The following is an 18,857-nucleotide window of genomic DNA, read 5'->3' on the forward strand; positions in this document are numbered from 1 at the left end:
GTGGTCCACGGATGTGGAGGGCGCTACCGAGGCTGGCTTGGCGCGCATATCGGAAGGGTTGCCCAGGACTCCGCTAACCCGTTTGCGCGAGGGATTACAGCGAGAGCAACAAGGACCACCGGACCCCGAGCTGCAGCAGGACCTAAGGCAGCAGCAGATCCTGGAGGGAATTGGTTCCGCGGCGGATGAGTTGTTGCAGCTGGGCGATAGGGATGCAAGGCTCCACGATCCTTTCCTGGATTCCGCTGCAAGGTCGGCCGTCAATGTGGCTTTGGCACAGGCGGCGGAGACCCATCGGAAGGCCCAAGAAGGCGAGATTAATCAGGCGTTGAGGGACGAGATCCGAGGGGGCTTCCTGGAAATGATGAAGCTGATGAACGAGGTATTAAGGCCTGCTGCTCAGCGGCCTCAGCTTCCCCTGGAGAGCATGCCGGATGAGCGAAGGCGTCCAGATTCAAGGATCACCGCAGGAATCCCTGGCCAAGCCCCGCAAGACGATGGCCCGGCCCGAAGCTGGTGCGTTGAGGACCGCAGGGCCTCAGAGTTCCGCGAGGAGCCGCGCCTGTATGCCAATGTGGGGCCGGTAGCCGCCAACCAGCAATGGCGAATTGAGCGGTGGAGTGTGTCCTTCGTCGGTGAGGATGAACGAAACTCGGTGGAGGATTTTCTATTTCGGTTTGCCAATGCCCGTGGCAAGAGGTGCTCCGAAACTTCCACCTGCTGCTTTCTGGGCGGGCTCGGGAGTGGTACTGGGTGCACGTGCGTCACTGCAGGGTGGACAGGTGGTCCCAGCTTCGAGCCTCGCTGATGGATAGGTTCCGATGCCATCAGACGGAGAAGGAGTCAGCAGCCCGGAGAAGGAGTTGGCGATTACATCCACGCGATGCAGCAGTTGGCGGCTCGACTGAAAAGGCCACTGTCAGAGCGTCAGCTGGTTAAGATTATTAAAAAGGGCTTGAGGGAGAGCATCGCAAGGTTTGTCTACGCGATGGGTGTGCTCACGGTGGATGAACTGCGGGAAGAGTGCTGCGAGGTGGAACGCAGTTTTGGACGACGTGGACGGACCACGTACACGCAGACGATGCGGTAACCTCCGGCGGAGAAGGCCAAGGTTAGCGAGGCTATTGGCCCAGATCAAGGATCCTCCGCGGCACGAGGTGGACGAAGTGCGGGCGAAGCTCAAGAATCCGTTCCGAGCCGGCTGCTGGAATTGCGGAGCCGTGGATCACGGGTTCCGTGACTGCGCAGCAATAGATCCGATCCGAGGGCGGAGAGGATGCGTCCAGACAGGAGTCCCGCAGAGAAGAAGAGTTGGTAGTGCTAGATAAATGTTTACCTTCTAAGAATAGTAATAAGTTTGCATTACGATACTTACCTTATGCGGAGAGGATGCGGCGGTACCTAGAGACCAGGAACAGGATCTTTTCAGAACACCAGTTAGGCGGGATGCGTATGGTGTCTCGCAAGGTGCAGAAGGCCAGGGACCGATTTCGCAAACGTCGGACCTGCCGACGCGAAGCAGTGGCCGCCGTTAAGCGGAGTTTGTCGCGAGATCCCAGACCATTCGCCGCAGTCCGAGTCCTGACCAAGCAACGGACGGGGTTGTTGGACATGCGAGCGAGTGTTAGTCTGCTTGGAAAAGGTGGCAGAGAGCTGGTAGAGGCATTGGATGTGCCCGTCCAGAAGTACTTATCCGCAGTCCGAACGGCGTCTGGAGAGAATCGGTCAATTATAGGACGGGTCAAGCTACCGGTGGAATTCCGAGGACGGACGGAGCAAATCCTCTTCCATTTATGTCCTTACCTGGAGCAGCCAGCTTATTTTGGAGTGGACTTTTGGCAAGCATTCGGACTGGCCCCAGCAATTATAGGCCACATCGATCCCGAAGGCGTGAAGAAGGCCGAAGAATTACACGCCAGGGAGATGGAGCACTACGCTGAGGTCGAGGATGACGATGAGGAGAAAACCGATCCCGAGTCCTTGACGCTTTCCAAAGCCGAGGAACAAGAGCTGGAGGAGATCAAGCAGCAGTTCTTGACTTTCGAGAGGGATGGCTTAGGTACCACCAGTCTGGAGAAGCACACTATTGAGCTGATGGACGGAGCCAAAGTGTTCAAGGATCGACCCTATCCGATGTCTCCCGCGAAGCAGAAGGTGGTCGAGGACGAGGTCGACAAGATGCTAGCGCTCGGAGTCATCGAGGATAGCAAAAGCCCCTGGAGCAACCACACCACCGTAGTATCAAGATCTGGAAAACACCGGTTCTGCTAAGACGCACGTAAGCTTAATGATGTGACCATCAAAGATACTTACTCGTTGCCCAGCATAGACGGCATCCTGTCCAGCATCGACCAAACGAACTACATTTCCAGCGTGGATTTGAAGTTCGCTTTTTGGCAGATTGAGTTGGACACGAGCAGCAAAGAATACACAGCCTTTACGGTTCCTGGTCGGCCTCTTTACCAGTTCCGTGTGATGCCTTTCGGACTCTGTAACGCATCACAGAGGCTGGTGAGACTCATGGACCGAGTAATTCCAGCTGAAATCCGCTCGAAGTATCTTCTCCGAGTCGCTGAATGCCTGAAAGAAGCAGGGTTAACCATTGGTCTGAGCAAGTCGAAGTTTTGCTTCAAATCTTTGACCTACCTCGGCTTCATAGTGGGTGGAGGACGTCTGCGGATGGATCCAGGGCGTGTAGCAGCTATTAGGCGGATGCCTGAGCCAAGGACCATGAAGGAAGTGAGAGCCTTTCTTGGAGCCGCTGGTTGGTACCGTCGGTTTATAAAGAACTTCGCGCTGTTGGCAGCTCCGCTCACGGAATCCTTGAAGAAGACGGGAAATAAGAAGTTTTCCTTGAGTCCAGAAGCACAGCTGGCAGTAGAGTCCTTGAAAATGGCTCTAACTACTGCGCCAGTTTTGGACTTCAGCGGCACTTTTTCATCCAGTGCGATGCATCCCAGATCGGAGTCGGTGCAGTGGTGTTCCAGCGGGATGAAGACGGCCAGGAGCAACCCATAGCGTTCTTCTTAGCCAAGATGAATTGTCACCAAGTGCACTACACCGTCACCGAAAAAGAATGCCTCGCAGCCCTGCTGGCCATTCGAAAGTTCCGGCCGTATGTGGAAGGAATGCCGATCACGTGCATCACGGATCATGCCAGCTTGAAGTGGCTCATGTCCATGAAAGACCTTTCGGGTCGGCTGGCTCGGTGGTCATTGCAACTCCAGGGATATGACTTCAACATCGAACACAGGAAAGGAAGCGAGAACGTCGTGGAAGATACCCTTTCACGTTGTGTTGAAGAGCTAACTCTGGACCCGTCAGAGTTACTCGGCTTCGAGATCACTGAGTTTGCTGGGGAAGAGTATACGGAGTTGTTACAAGAAGTGGAAAGAAACTTGGCCAGTCTACCTGACTTGAGGATAGTGGTCGGTCTCATATTCAAGAGAGTCTCTTCTTCAAATCTGGATGACGAGGTGGAAGGCTTCAAATGGAAGTTGTGGATTCCCCAGAGTCTGACCCACAGCATAATTGAGCGTGCACATTCGGATCCAACGGCAGCTCATGGCGGAATGGGAAAAACTCTGGAAAACCTACGGCGGCAGTTTAACTGGCCTGGCATGGCACTGCAAGTTCGGGAGTCCATACGCAGGTGTGAAGTGTGCAAGGAGACGAAATCCCCGAATTTCCGGATGCTAGTTGGTATCGGTGAGAAAGTCCAGACTGAGCAGCCATTTACGATCGGAGTCGCCTGCGGTATGACAAAAGGGCTCGTACTTTCCTTGCGAAGCCAGGTCAGAAGTGTATCGCAGCAACTTTGCCCCCAGCAATTTCAAAAAGGCCTTCGATGCAAAGTTTGCTTGGAAGTTCCTGAAAGCTCGGGTGGTCAAGACAGCCGGCAATAATACGTACGAGCTTGAAGATCTTCAAGGACGACCGATCGGAGTGTACCATGCCAAGGACATTAGGTTGTGATCTGGAAAGAGGAATAACAAAGTACACGAGCTCAGAATCGGCATGTGTCTACTTCCCGTAAAGCGTGGGCCCCGCGTTGGACACCGTTGGAACTGCATCTTGGTATCGAGGCCGGCTGAATCCGAATAGTCCAACTCCAAATGCTCCCAAGTATTCCTGCGCTTGTCTAAAACTCTGTGTTAGCGTCTCTCGGAATCCAGGGTGGTGTTGCATTTTCAGTTGAAGCCGTCTGAAAAATACTAAAACGAACCGATACGTCAGCAGGTCCCGCTATCGATAAGATTCGATGGTGACACCGACTATTGATAGCGGGAGAGGATCTAGCTATTTAAATTTAGCCCGGTTCGCTCGTTAACTGGGTTAAATAGCCTTGAATACGTTCGCTGACCCATCTTCAGAGAGCGGGAGGGAAAATGGCGAACGACTTTGGTGTAGGTCAGGGTTTTGCTTTAGTTGCTGCAATAAGTCGTAGGAGAACAGTCGGAAAAAAATAAGTTCATAAATTCATAATTAGTGTGTAGATAATTTGAAGTGAGTTGTTAATTATTTGTCATAAACTCATAAATAACAGTGATTTTTTTAAAATATTAAAGCCACCGGGGACCCTATCTAAAGGGCCCCGGAATTTTAGAAGATTCGGGAATACTCACCTGGCGGACCTAACCTGGTCGTTAGTTCAGTGATCCAGATTCAGCACTAGTGATCCTGGTTTAGCAGCAGCATTAACCGCAGAAGCAGCTGCTTCCGCAGCAGCATTAGCCACAGCAGCAGCAGCGATCAGCAGCATCAGCCGCAGCAGCATCATCCGCAGCAGCAGCAGCAGCCTCCAGCGTCAGCAGCTCCCGCAACTGCCTCGGTGAGTCCGTTCCGGGAACGAATGCCCGCGCTGACCACGTGGTCATCTCTAAGTCCACCGACGCACTGCCTCCGGCCCCTCTTACGCAGCCGCTGCGCTATTCTCCGGACTCGTGAGGACCACGTCGTCCACCAGCAGCAGCAGTGATCCAGGTTCAGCAGCAGTGATCCTGGTTCAGTAGCAGCATTAACCGCAGCAGCAGCATTAGCCTCAGCAGCAACAGCGATCAGCATCCGCAGCAGCATTAGCCACAGCAGCGATCAGCAGCATCAGCCGCAGCAGCAGCAGCAGCCTCCAGCGTCAGCAGCTCCCGCAACTGCCTCGGTGAGTCCGTTCCGGGAACGAATGCCCGCGCTGACCACGTGGTCATCTCTAAGTCCACCGACGCACTGCCTCCGGCCCCTCTTACGCAGCCGCTGCGCTATTCTCCGGACTCGTGCTGGTTTTCTCCGCTAGCGATTTTTCTCTTCTGGCTGCAGCTTCAACCACATCCGACGTTGAACTCTGCAATAAATAAGTTTTAGTTATTATTTTTGTGATATCATACAGTCAAGACTGTCAAGTACTCACTGTGAAATCTAATCTAAAATTAGAGGCTTAATTCCGAACCCTAGTCGCGCGTACTTCTACGTCTAAATTGCGTCGCGAAATTTAATGACTTATGGGATTTATTTAGCGTACTTACCTTTTCAGCACGTCCCTTCTTTTCCCTTTGAGCTCCTCAGGATTAGGCGACCCGGTTGGCAAACGCCTCCAATTTGTAATTTTAAGCGTCTAAAAATTTCCCTTCTGTTGTTGCCGCTTTGACCGCTTCTCATCTGGGCGACGGTCTGAGTTCGGCCTTAAGTGTTTCTAACGAAAAGAGTAGATTATTAGTAGGAATCAATAATGAATGTATTTTATTATTAGTCTTGCCCAAAATTAAATGGGAACAAGCTACCGAGATTTTTTTTGTTAGTTACCTTGGGCGGGGAGATGAGCCGATCCTAATCCACCAGGAATAGACTCCGGTCTGCCGGAGATGGGGTGTGCCTCCTACCTCATTCTTGGGGCACCCAAGGTTGGGTGGGTGCGTTGTGGCAAGGACATCGAAGCCACCAATTTCGTCCAATTGTCTTAGTTTTTTGATGTAAATGTAACTTTGTTTTGTTTTGATTTGTGATAGAGATGGTAAATCGTCAAGTTAGTAACGTGAGACGTTCGATGAGTCGGAATCGATTGTTCGGACTGCAGGGCAGTCCTGGGACTCCGTGGCTAGCCGGCGATGCCCTCCGGGAAAGATGCAGTTCCGCAACAATATGACGCCCAATCTAACAAAAAAAATATGTGATATCCGAGTCGACGGCGTCTCGCACATTATGCCTGCAGCCAGCCCGCGAACGGTGGCTTACATGATCCACATGCAAATGCACCGTGTATGCGGACTGGTGGAGAAAAGTTGTTTACATTTTGTAGGAAGAAAGGGAGGCGTGTCCACCAGAGTGAGGACAATTGCTCCCGAGGCACAGTTCACAGGGTTTAGCTGTGATTTGGCGGTGACATCCTCTTCGTAGGAAACCGAAGGTCGTCCGTGCAATAAGCACGAAAGGTTAAACCAAATACTATGATAAAACTGTGATATAGTTATTAGGGACACATTTTTTTTTGTTAACGTAATTTTAATGAATGTTTGGTTTTTGGGGGTACCATGTAGTCGTTTGTTTTTGTGTAGATCCTTGGGTTTTCTTGGAATTTGTGTTTTCGTATCATATCGGTTTCAAACTTAAATGTGTGGTCGTGACCCGTGACGTCGTCACGCGCTGCTCGGCCACCGCGACTTGAATGAAAAACGCAAATTCCAAAAGGAAATCCTATGCGATCCTGCAAACAGCCGAACCCCTAAGCTGGCGACTTTCAGCACAGCTGAAAATTAGTCCAGTTGACAAGCAGCTTGTTTAGAGAGAATTCGGACGAAATTGTAGACGCAAGACGACTGGCGCGGAGTCTACCGGCTGGTGATCGGCTCCATCTCCCCTTATTGAGGCTGAAAAAAAATAGAAGAAGAAATTTAGACTTGAGGGACTTGTTTTTTTGTTATGAGCTAATTATTAGTGTAAATTTGTTTAGCCTTTGTATTTGTTGGTCATTAATATATTCTTTTATTTATTTCTTACTTATTCATTGTTTATTGTTATTATTTATTTATTATTAATATTTATTGGCCTGGTAATATAAGTTTTGATTGCGTTTTCATAGTATATTATACTTCATATTCGTATTATTTATGTGCATATTATTTGGTCGTATTTATTTATTATTTATTATTATTTACTAGCATTCACCATAATTTATTTATTTATGTATAATTTGGGTTTTTAGTGGTCACATTGAATTCGGGGAAATTGGGGTTTTAGAAGTCGTGTTAGGGGTTGCCAAAATTCAGGATGCAAAAGCGACAAGGCAGCAAGCATGATCACCTGCTTCGGTCGAAGGGTTTTCCAGGCGAGGACGACGAAAAGATGTGGTCCACGGATGTGGAGGGCGCTACCGAGGCTGGCTTGGCGCGCATATCGGAAGGGTTGCCCAGGACTCCGCTAACCCGTTTGCGCGAGGGATTACAGCGAGAGCAACAAGGACCACCGGACCCCGAGCTGCAGCAGGACCTAAGGCAGCAGCAGATCCTGGAGGGAATTGGTTCCGCGGCGGATGAGTTGTTGCAGCTGGGCGATAGGGATGCAAGGCTCCACGATCCTTTCCTGGATTCCGCTGCAAGGTCGGCCGTCAATGTGGCTTTGGCACAGGCGGCGGAGACCCATCGGAAGGCCCAAGAAGGCGAGATTAATCAGGCGTTGAGGGACGAGATCCGAGGGGGCTTCCTGGAAATGATGAAGCTGATGAACGAGGTATTAAGGCCTGCTGCTCAGCGGCCTCAGCTTCCCCTGGAGAGCATGCCGGATGAGCGAAGGCGTCCAGATTCAAGGATCACCGCAGGAATCCCTGGCCAAGCCCCGCAAGACGATGGCCCGGCCCGAAGCTGGTGCGTTGAGGACCGCAGGGCCTCAGAGTTCCGCGAGGAGCCGCGCCTGTATGCCAATGTGGGGCCGGTAGCCGCCAACCAGCAATGGCGAATTGAGCGGTGGAGTGTGTCCTTCGTCGGTGAGGATGAACGAAACTCGGTGGAGGATTTTCTATTTCGGTTTGCCAATGCCCGTGGCAAGAGGTGCTCCGAAACTTCCACCTGCTGCTTTCTGGGCGGGCTCGGGAGTGGTACTGGGTGCACGTGCGTCACTGCAGGGTGGACAGGTGGTCCCAGCTTCGAGCCTCGCTGATGGATAGGTTCCGATGCCATCAGACGGAGAAGGAGTCAGCAGCCCGGAGAAGGAGTTGGCGATTACATCCACGCGATGCAGCAGTTGGCGGCTCGACTGAAAAGGCCACTGTCAGAGCGTCAGCTGGTTAAGATTATTAAAAAGGGCTTGAGGGAGAGCATCGCAAGGTTTGTCTACGCGATGGGTGTGCTCACGGTGGATGAACTGCGGGAAGAGTGCTGCGAGGTGGAACGCAGTTTTGGACGACGTGGACGGACCACGTACACGCAGACGATGCGGTAACCTCCGGCGGAGAAGGCCAAGGTTAGCGAGGCTATTGGCCCAGATCAAGGATCCTCCGCGGCACGAGGTGGACGAAGTGCGGGCGAAGCTCAAGAATCCGTTCCGAGCCGGCTGCTGGAATTGCGGAGCCGTGGATCACGGGTTCCGTGACTGCGCAGCAATAGATCCGATCCGAGGGCGGAGAGGATGCGTCCAGACAGGAGTCCCGCAGAGAAGAAGAGTTGGTAGTGCTAGATAAATGTTTACCTTCTAAGAATAGTAATAAGTTTGCATTACGATACTTACCTTATGCGGAGAGGATGCGGCGGTACCTAGAGACCAGGAACAGGATCTTTTCAGAACACCAGTTAGGCGGGATGCGTATGGTGTCTCGCAAGGTGCAGAAGGCCAGGGACCGATTTCGCAAACGTCGGACCTGCCGACGCGAAGCAGTGGCCGCCGTTAAGCGGAGTTTGTCGCGAGATCCCAGACCATTCGCCGCAGTCCGAGTCCTGACCAAGCAACTGACGGGGTTGTTGGACATGCGAGCGAGTGTTAGTCTGCTTGGAAAAGGTGGCAGAGAGCTGGTAGAGGCATTGGATGTGCCCGTCCAGAAGTACTTATCCGCAGTCCGAACGGCGTCTGGAGAGAATCGGTCAATTATAGGACGGGTCAAGCTACCGGTGGAATTCCGAGGACGGACGGAGCAAATCCTCTTCCATTTATGTCCTTACCTGGAGCAGCCAGCTTATTTTGGAGTGGACTTTTGGCAAGCATTCGGACTGGCCCCAGCAATTATAGGCCACATCGATCCCGAAGGCGTGAAGAAGGCCGAAGAATTACACGCCAGGGAGATGGAGCACTACGCTGAGGTCGAGGATGACGATGAGGAGAAAACCGATCCCGAGTCCTTGACGCTTTCCAAAGCCGAGGAACAAGAGCTGGAGGAGATCAAGCAGCAGTTCTTGACTTTCGAGAGGGATGGCTTAGGTACCACCAGTCTGGAGAAGCACACTATTGAGCTGATGGACGGAGCCAAAGTGTTCAAGGATCGACCCTATCCGATGTCTCCCGCGAAGCAGAAGGTGGTCGAGGACGAGGTCGACAAGATGCTAGCGCTCGGAGTCATCGAGGATAGCAAAAGCCCCTGGAGCAACCACACCACCGTAGTATCAAGATCTGGAAAACACCGGTTCTGCTAAGACGCACGTAAGCTTAATGATGTGACCATCAAAGATACTTACTCGTTGCCCAGCATAGACGGCATCCTGTCCAGCATCGACCAAACGAACTACATTTCCAGCGTGGATTTGAAGTTCGCTTTTTGGCAGATTGAGTTGGACACGAGCAGCAAAGAATACACAGCCTTTACGGTTCCTGGTCGGCCTCTTTACCAGTTCCGTGTGATGCCTTTCGGACTCTGTAACGCATCACAGAGGCTGGTGAGACTCATGGACCGAGTAATTCCAGCTGAAATCCGCTCGAAGTATCTTCTCCGAGTCGCTGAATGCCTGAAAGAAGCAGGGTTAACCATTGGTCTGAGCAAGTCGAAGTTTTGCTTCAAATCTTTGACCTACCTCGGCTTCATAGTGGGTGGAGGACGTCTGCGGATGGATCCAGGGCGTGTAGCAGCTATTAGGCGGATGCCTGAGCCAAGGACCATGAAGGAAGTGAGAGCCTTTCTTGGAGCCGCTGGTTGGTACCGTCGGTTTATAAAGAACTTCGCGCTGTTGGCAGCTCCGCTCACGGAATCCTTGAAGAAGACGGGAAATAAGAAGTTTTCCTTGAGTCCAGAAGCACAGCTGGCAGTAGAGTCCTTGAAAATGGCTCTAACTACTGCGCCAGTTTTGGACTTCAGCGGCACTTTTTCATCCAGTGCGATGCATCCCAGATCGGAGTCGGTGCAGTGGTGTTCCAGCGGGATGAAGACGGCCAGGAGCAACCCATAGCGTTCTTCTTAGCCAAGATGAATTGTCACCAAGTGCACTACACCGTCACCGAAAAAGAATGCCTCGCAGCCCTGCTGGCCATTCGAAAGTTCCGGCCGTATGTGGAAGGAATGCCGATCACGTGCATCACGGATCATGCCAGCTTGAAGTGGCTCATGTCCATGAAAGACCTTTCGGGTCGGCTGGCTCGGTGGTCATTGCAACTCCAGGGATATGACTTCAACATCGAACACAGGAAAGGAAGCGAGAACGTCGTGGAAGATACCCTTTCACGTTGTGTTGAAGAGCTAACTCTGGACCCGTCAGAGTTACTCGGCTTCGAGATCACTGAGTTTGCTGGGGAAGAGTATACGGAGTTGTTACAAGAAGTGGAAAGAAACTTGGCCAGTCTACCTGACTTGAGGATAGTGGTCGGTCTCATATTCAAGAGAGTCTCTTCTTCAAATCTGGATGACGAGGTGGAAGGCTTCAAATGGAAGTTGTGGATTCCCCAGAGTCTGACCCACAGCATAATTGAGCGTGCACATTCGGATCCAACGGCAGCTCATGGCGGAATGGGAAAAACTCTGGAAAACCTACGGCGGCAGTTTAACTGGCCTGGCATGGCACTGCAAGTTCGGGAGTCCATACGCAGGTGTGAAGTGTGCAAGGAGACGAAATCCCCGAATTTCCGGATGCTAGTTGGTATCGGTGAGAAAGTCCAGACTGAGCAGCCATTTACGATCGGAGTCGCCTGCGGTATGACAAAAGGGCTCGTACTTTCCTTGCGAAGCCAGGTCAGAAGTGTATCGCAGCAACTTTGCCCCCAGCAATTTCAAAAAGGCCTTCGATGCAAAGTTTGCTTGGAAGTTCCTGAAAGCTCGGGTGGTCAAGACAGCCGGCAATAATACGTACGAGCTTGAAGATCTTCAAGGACGACCGATCGGAGTGTACCATGCCAAGGTTGTGATCTGGAAAGAGGAATAACAAAGTACACGAGCTCAGAATCGGCATGTGTCTACTTCCCGTAAAGCGTGGGCCCCGCGTTGGACACCGTTGGAACTGCATCTTGGTATCGAGGCCGGCTGAATCCGAATAGTCCAACTCCAAATGCTCCCAAGTATTCCTGCGCTTGTCTAAAACTCTGTGTTAGCGTCTCTCGGAATCCAGGGTGGTGTTGCATTTTCAGTTGAAGCCGTCTGAAAAATACTAAAACGAACCGATACGTCAGCAGGTCCCGCTATCGATAAGATTCGATGGTGACACCGACTATTGATAGCGGGAGAGGATCTAGCTATTTAAATTTAGCCCGGTTCGCTCGTTAACTGGGTTAAATAGCCTTGAATACGTTCGCTGACCCATCTTCAGAGAGCGGGAGGGAAAATGGCGAACGACTTTGGTGTAGGTCAGGGTTTTGCTTTAGTTGCTGCAATAAGTCGTAGGAGAACAGTCGGAAAAAAATAAGTTCATAAATTCATAATTAGTGTGTAGATAATTTGAAGTGAGTTGTTAATTATTTGTCATAAACTCATAAATAACAGTGATTTTTTTAAAATATTAAAGCCACCGGGGACCCTATCTAAAGGGCCCCGGAATTTTAGAAGATTCGGGAATACTCACCTGGCGGACCTAACCTGGTCGTTAGTTCAGTGATCCAGATTCAGCACTAGTGATCCTGGTTTAGCAGCAGCATTAACCGCAGAAGCAGCTGCTTCCGCAGCAGCATTAGCCACAGCAGCAGCAGCGATCAGCAGCATCAGCCGCAGCAGCATCATCCGCAGCAGCAGCAGCAGCCTCCAGCGTCAGCAGCTCCAGCAACTGCCTCGGTGAGTCCGTTCCGGGAACGAATGCCCGCGCTGACCACGTGGTCATCTCTAAGTCCACCGACGCACTGCCTCCGGCCCCTCTTACGCAGCCGCTGCGCTATTCTCCGGACTCGTGAGGACCACGTCGTCCACCAGCAGCAGCAGTGATCCAGGTTCAGCAGCAGTGATCCTGGTTCAGTAGCAGCATTAACCGCAGCAGCAGCATTAGCCTCAGCAGCAACAGCGATCAGCATCCGCAGCAGCATTAGCCACAGCAGCGATCAGCAGCATCAGCCGCAGCAGCAGCAGCAGCCTCCAGCGTCAGCAGCTCCCGCAACTGCCTCGGTGAGTCCGTTCCGGGAACGAATGCCCGCGCTGACCACGTGGTCATCTCTAAGTCCACCGACGCACTGCCTCCGGCCCCTCTTACGCAGACGCTGCGCTATCCTCCGGACCGATTAGCTCCGTGCGGACTCGCGCTGGTTTTCGCCGCTGGCGATTTTTCTCTTCTGGCTGCAGCTTCAACCACATCCGACGTTGAACTCTGCAATAAATAAGTTTTAGCTATTATTTTTGTGATATCATACAGTCAAGATTGTCAAGTACTCACTGTGAAATCTAATCTAAAATTAGAGGCTTAATTCCGAACCCTAGCCGCGCGTACTACTACGTCTAAATTGGGTCGCGAAATTTAATGACTTATGGGATTTATTTAGCGTACTTACCTTTTCAGCACGTCCCTTCTTTTCCCTTTGAGCTCCTCAGGATTAGGCGACCCGGTTGGCAAACGCCTCCAATTTAGTGCCCTGCGGCGATTTTGCCAAACACTTGTAATTTTAGGCGTCTAAAAATTCCTTCTGTTGTTGCCGCTTTGACCGCTTCTCATCTGGGCGACGGTCTGAGTTCGGCCTTAAGTGTTTCTAACGAAAAGAGTAGATTATTAGTAGGAATCAATAATGAATGTATTTTATTATTAGTCTTGCCCAAAATTAAATGTGAACAAGCTACCGAGATGTTTGTGTAAGTTACCTTGCGCGGGGAGATGAGCCGATCCTAATCCACCAGGAATAGACTCCGGTCTGCCGGAAATGGGGTGTGCCTCCTACATCATTCTTGGGGCACCCAAGGTTGGGTGGGTGCGTTGTGGCAAGGACATCGAAGCCACCAATTTCGTCCAATTGTCTTAGTTTTTTGATGTAAACATAACTTTGTTTTGTTTTTATTTGTGATAGAGATGGTAAATCGTCAAGTTAGTGACGTGAGACGTCCGAGGAGTCGGAATCGATTGTTCGGACTGCAGGGCATAGGGGGTACTCCGCCCTGGGACTCCGTGGCTAGCCGGCGCTGCCCTCCGGATAATATGCAGTTCCGCAACATTGGACTACAAGCAAGATAAGCTGATTGCGTTGTTATGACGGGTTTGCAATGGAGACCACCACAGCTTATAAAAAGGGCAAGGATCCCCGTATATGTGGGAGGTGTTTTATGCCAGAGATCCAGCAGTAATGCATTGTGGTACCGCGAGCAGAATTTGAAACGTGTGCTCTAGTTTTAAGCCATTTTTATAGAAAATAGATGTTATATTCAAAAGACATCAAAAATTGCGCCAACCAAAAATGCGCCAATGGAATCAGGCTAAAAATTTGGACTTTTGAAATTTAAAATTCTGTCAATATATAGCCTGAATCCATTGCCGCATTAAAACGCATTTAGCCTAATGCGCATTTATTTACACAGGGAATCCCACAAGGCTAAATGCCGCATTTAAAATAAATGCGATTTTTAAATGCGATTAAAAAACATTCGCCCCGAACATTTTTAAGCAAAATACCGGAAAATACCGAGGTTTAACGATATTTTGTTCGTGCCACCACTACAACAGCTGTTTTCTATATGCAAGGATGGCGCAATTTTTGATGTTTTTTGAATATAAAATCTATTTTGTAAAAAAATGGCCTAAACCAGGAGCGCACGCTGCAATTTCTGCTCGCAGTACCACAATGCATTATTGCTGGATCTATGGCATAAAATAACTCCCACATATTCGGGGATCCTGCCCTTATTAGAAACTGTGGTGGTCTCCATTTCAAACCCGTAAAACAACGTCAGAATTCAGAAGTAAAAAAACGCAGATCAGCTGTTCGTGCCACTCACATGTCGGAGTAGCATTAGCTAAATGCTAATGCGCCAATGGAATCAGGCACATTTAAAATGTCCACTAATGCGCCAATGGAATCAGGTTATAAATTTCAGATCAAAAATTTCGGGAGGTGTTCGACTCCTTTAGCTCTATCAAGTCCAACGTTTTAACGCAAATTTCACCATTGTCGAATGCACCTTTTTTCCGTGTCAATTTTTAAACAAATGATACCGATGTTGAACGATATTTTGTTTGTGCCACCACTACAACAGCTGTTTTTTTTATATGTAAGGTTGGCGCGATTTTTGATGTCTTTTGAATATAAAATCTATTTTGTATAAAAATGGCTTAAAACTAGAGCACACGTTTCAAATTCTGCTCGCAGTACTACAATGCATTACTGCTGGATCTCTGGCAGGAAATAACTCCCACATAAACGGGGATTCATGCCCTTTTTAGAAACTGTGGTGGTCTCCATTGCAAACCCGTCATAACAACGCAATCAGCTTCTCTTCCTTGTCGTCCAAGTTGGCAAATGCCACGGTCGCATTATGGATGTCCTGCTGAGCATTATAGAGTTTAGTAAACTCACTCATGTTCAATAATTTTAAGTAATTTCTTTTGGATTTGCCAAAATGCAAAAATAAACAAACCCAGATCAGCTGCTCGTGCCACTCACATGTCGGAGTAGCATTAGCTAAATGCTAATGCGCCAATGGAATCAGGCACATTTTAAAAGTCCACTGTCAAAGGAACCTTTGTAGCGGTCACCAGGACAATGCAGGCTTTTTATATATAGAGTTTAGTAAACTCACTCATGTTCAATAATTTTAAGTAATTTCTTTTGGATTTGCCAAAATGCAAAAATAAACAAACCCAGATCAGCTGCTCGTGCCACTCACATGTCGGAGTAGCACTAGCTAAATGCTGATGCGCCAATGGAATCAGGCACATTTTAAAAGTCCACTGCCAAAGGAACCTTTGTAGCGGTCACCAGGACAATGCAGGCTTTTTTAACTTCTTCTTGCCCCATTACGACCGAGAACTTTTTCTTTTTTTCAGCCACTTGTGTTTCCTTTGTTTCGGCCACTTCACTCTTGTGCTTCGCATCCAAATGTCGCTTTAGGTAGTTCGAATAGTTGCCAATGAAATTTTGTTTACAAATTCGACACTCCGAAACATTAGTTTCCACGTGGAATGTAAAATAATATAATTACGCTTCTGACCCATCTCGTAATGCGATTCACAATGAAAAAATAGTATTAGCGCCGGTTAAGACAAGCGATTGTTAAAAAAGATACGAACGCTGCATGAGCGTAAAGCACAGTCAAATTCCTGATCTTTGTAATCCGAGCTCGTCTTCGGCCTCGGATCCGAGTAAGTTTCCTTAAATGGTACTTGTTATTAATATAATCAATACTTACGTTTTTATTCAGTAAATATTGAGTATATTTTGATCGTAATAAATGAGTTCTAAAAATAAAAAAAAATTTAAAAAAACGTAGTTAACTCTTGAATTTTAAGTTTTTTTTTACAAAAATATATAACAATATTGCCGCAAATCAAATAAGTTTTAGTTGGTTGGAATAACTAGAAATCACTGCAGAAAATAAAACCAGAAGTCCTCAAGTGTGGTTTTGTGATTCCTAAACAGGGATATGAAACAATTTTGGCAAAAAATCTAACACAGTTGCCGTGACCATCAATTGCGTTTTTTTTCTGTACGGACAAAATAAAAATCAATAAAGTTTTTTAGTGCAGAAAAAAACAAAGGGGTGGCTTTGTAATCCCTTTACAAGGATTTGAAACAATTTTGGCGAAAAAATTAACATAGACGCAGTGACTTACAATTGAGTTTTATTTTGAGTAATAAAAATAAAAACCTTTAATATTCTTAATTTTTGAGTTTTATTTTTTTTATTCAATAATAATAATTATTTTTGAGTTTTATTTTTTATGATCAAAAATAATTATTATGCCATATAGAAAATAGTAAAAATTGAAAAATAATCATTACCAAGGGATTTTTATTTCAAAACTTATAATGATTACCGTCTCTGAACGAAAGACTTGATTCACCGATAGTGACAATGAGCACAGGGAAGCGTGCGCAAGGAGAGTACTATCCGATCTTGAAAACGATAAGCAACGAAAAGGTATCTATTTTATAAGATTTTGGGCAGAAAGTCATTTGGTTCTGGAGAAACGGATGTGAAAGTGCGGAAAAATTTGTTTCCTATATTGGAGCTGTTAGGGCCGGTGGAGCAAAAACTCATACTTTTATGGCATGGTTGCATTCTGACTTTAAATACGCGTCCAACGACACTCAATTATCTGAATCCGATGCTTCGTTAAAATGATGTTCAGCAATCAAGATTTAGATTAATGGTTTGTATTTGCGTATTAAAGCGATGTTTAAGGGTCCTATAACCAAGTTTTCTGTATTTACTTTTATTCTACCACTTTTTGGAAAACCCGCTAGCTAAGCGGGAAAACGGATATAAAAGCAAGTTTTTACACACCCACATCTTCCAACTTTTGATATACAACAATTTTTCTCAAAAATTCACTTTTGGGAGTTATTTAGCGTTTAAAAATTCAACCCATTTTAAAACTTTTCAGAATGCAATTTCATTACGATTATGAAAACTTTTCATTGCAATTAATAGTGATATCATATTATTATTAATATCAGCAATATAACAATTATTTTGTTGGTCAGGGGACAGAACAGTGTTCTTCGGTGTTTTAATATACAAGTCATTTGGGAACAACTCCTGGGGGTGGTTCTGACGTACTTTTATTAAAAAAATGGGATCAAAGCAAACTTAAACCATCCAAAGTAAATATACCATTGCAGCTTTTGCAAAAAATATCGATATTAATTCGTATGTGTTTAAAAACATTGAAGCTATAATGATTTTCGATTGTTCCAATGGGAGCTATATGAATTGTCGTCCGAACAGCCTAGTTCCAACTTTTTTACCTGCAATATAAAAATTACTTTTGGGAAAATTTCCTACAGATAGATTTAAAACTGTGAGACAAATTTGGGTAGAAACGTTAATGTAGCTAGATACACTCTCCTTGTGATGCTGATCAAGAATATATATACTTTATAAAGTCGGAAATGTCTCCTTCACTGCGTTTGGAACTTTTGAATTAATTTTAAAAGCCCTCATTCAGAAGAATAAATAAATAAAAAAATATAAATTCCCCCCCATAAAATGAACACTATTCAGCGTATTTAGCAGAACAACATGATTATTTATTTTGCAATACATGGAAAACAGAACTAAAAAAAAAAATGTTAATTCGCGACTGTCTCCTAAAAACGTGTTACGTAAATTCGTTTCTGGCGTCGGAAAAACAGGAACATCTTTTTTGATAAACGTTTTACAAAAATATATAACTAAAAATCTTACAGAACAAGTCGTTGGTGCTGGACCTACAGGAATCGCAGCTCGCAATGTAAATGGAATCGCAGCTCGCAATAAAAAGGTTGTTAAATTTACACAGTTATATAATGCAAAGTTAAAGTTAATGCGGGATAACCTTAAAAACGTCTGCGTGTGTTTTTTAAGAATTAATTTATGTTGTCGGAAATTCAGTTCTAGCAATTATTGCAAACTTTGTCCAGCTCAAGCATCTTTATTAGGAAACCTATCCTTAAAACATGTATGAGAAAGGTAAAGAATGGTCTATTTCAAGTGAAACAAGCTATCGATGACCAAAATCAGCTAAGAAAAACTGGAAATAAAAAAACGTATTGGCTTGAAAACAGGTAATAAACGTTGTTTAACCCTTTAACCATTTAAAAAATTGTGTGTCTTTTTTTGAATCAGGGAGTCCATCTGGACCGAAAAATCAAGATTTGATCTCATCGATTTAAATGTATAAACCAGTGTTATCAGCTATTATCGAAAAGAAAAATTAAAATGAATTGGAAAACAATTGGAACATGGCTTTGCATATTATTAAATACATTAAATACATTAAAATGCTGCCAGCACATACAACATGCTTATTTCCAACAAGGGAACAATGTAAAAAGTTGAACGACAGAATGTTGGAGTTTATTTCTTTAGAAAAAATTTTAACAGCTAAAGATTTAAAAACGCCATTCAAAGAGCTATAACCGAAAACATTAAACAAAAATAAAAGGAATGTGCTAAGAAACAATTAATTTAGCGAATTTCAGAAAAATATAAAATGTGCTAAAAAAATGTTACTTCGAAACTTAGACTTTGCATCAGGTCTATTAAATGGTGCAATAGGGGTTTTTAAATAACTATATGTAAAAGTGAATATCGTTATCCCGCACTGTAAAATCAGTTGCCAAATTGTCTATTTAATTTGAAGAAGAGGAATACGAACGTGATCGCATGTAACCAATATTTTAGCTAAATCAAAATCTCTTTATTACACGAAAACAATTTCCTAAAACTTTGCCATACCCAATGACCATTCATAAAAGCCAATGTCTAACAATCACCTCTGGAGTTGTTGATATCGGTTTTAGTGATTTATCTAATGGAAAAACCTATGTTGCGTTATCTCGCTTAAAAACTCTTTCTGGCTTAC

This window comes from Drosophila gunungcola, unplaced genomic scaffold (assembly GCF_025200985.1).
Source record: "Drosophila gunungcola strain Sukarami unplaced genomic scaffold, Dgunungcola_SK_2 000096F, whole genome shotgun sequence".
Classification (NCBI taxonomy): Eukaryota; Metazoa; Arthropoda; class Insecta; order Diptera; family Drosophilidae; genus Drosophila; species Drosophila gunungcola.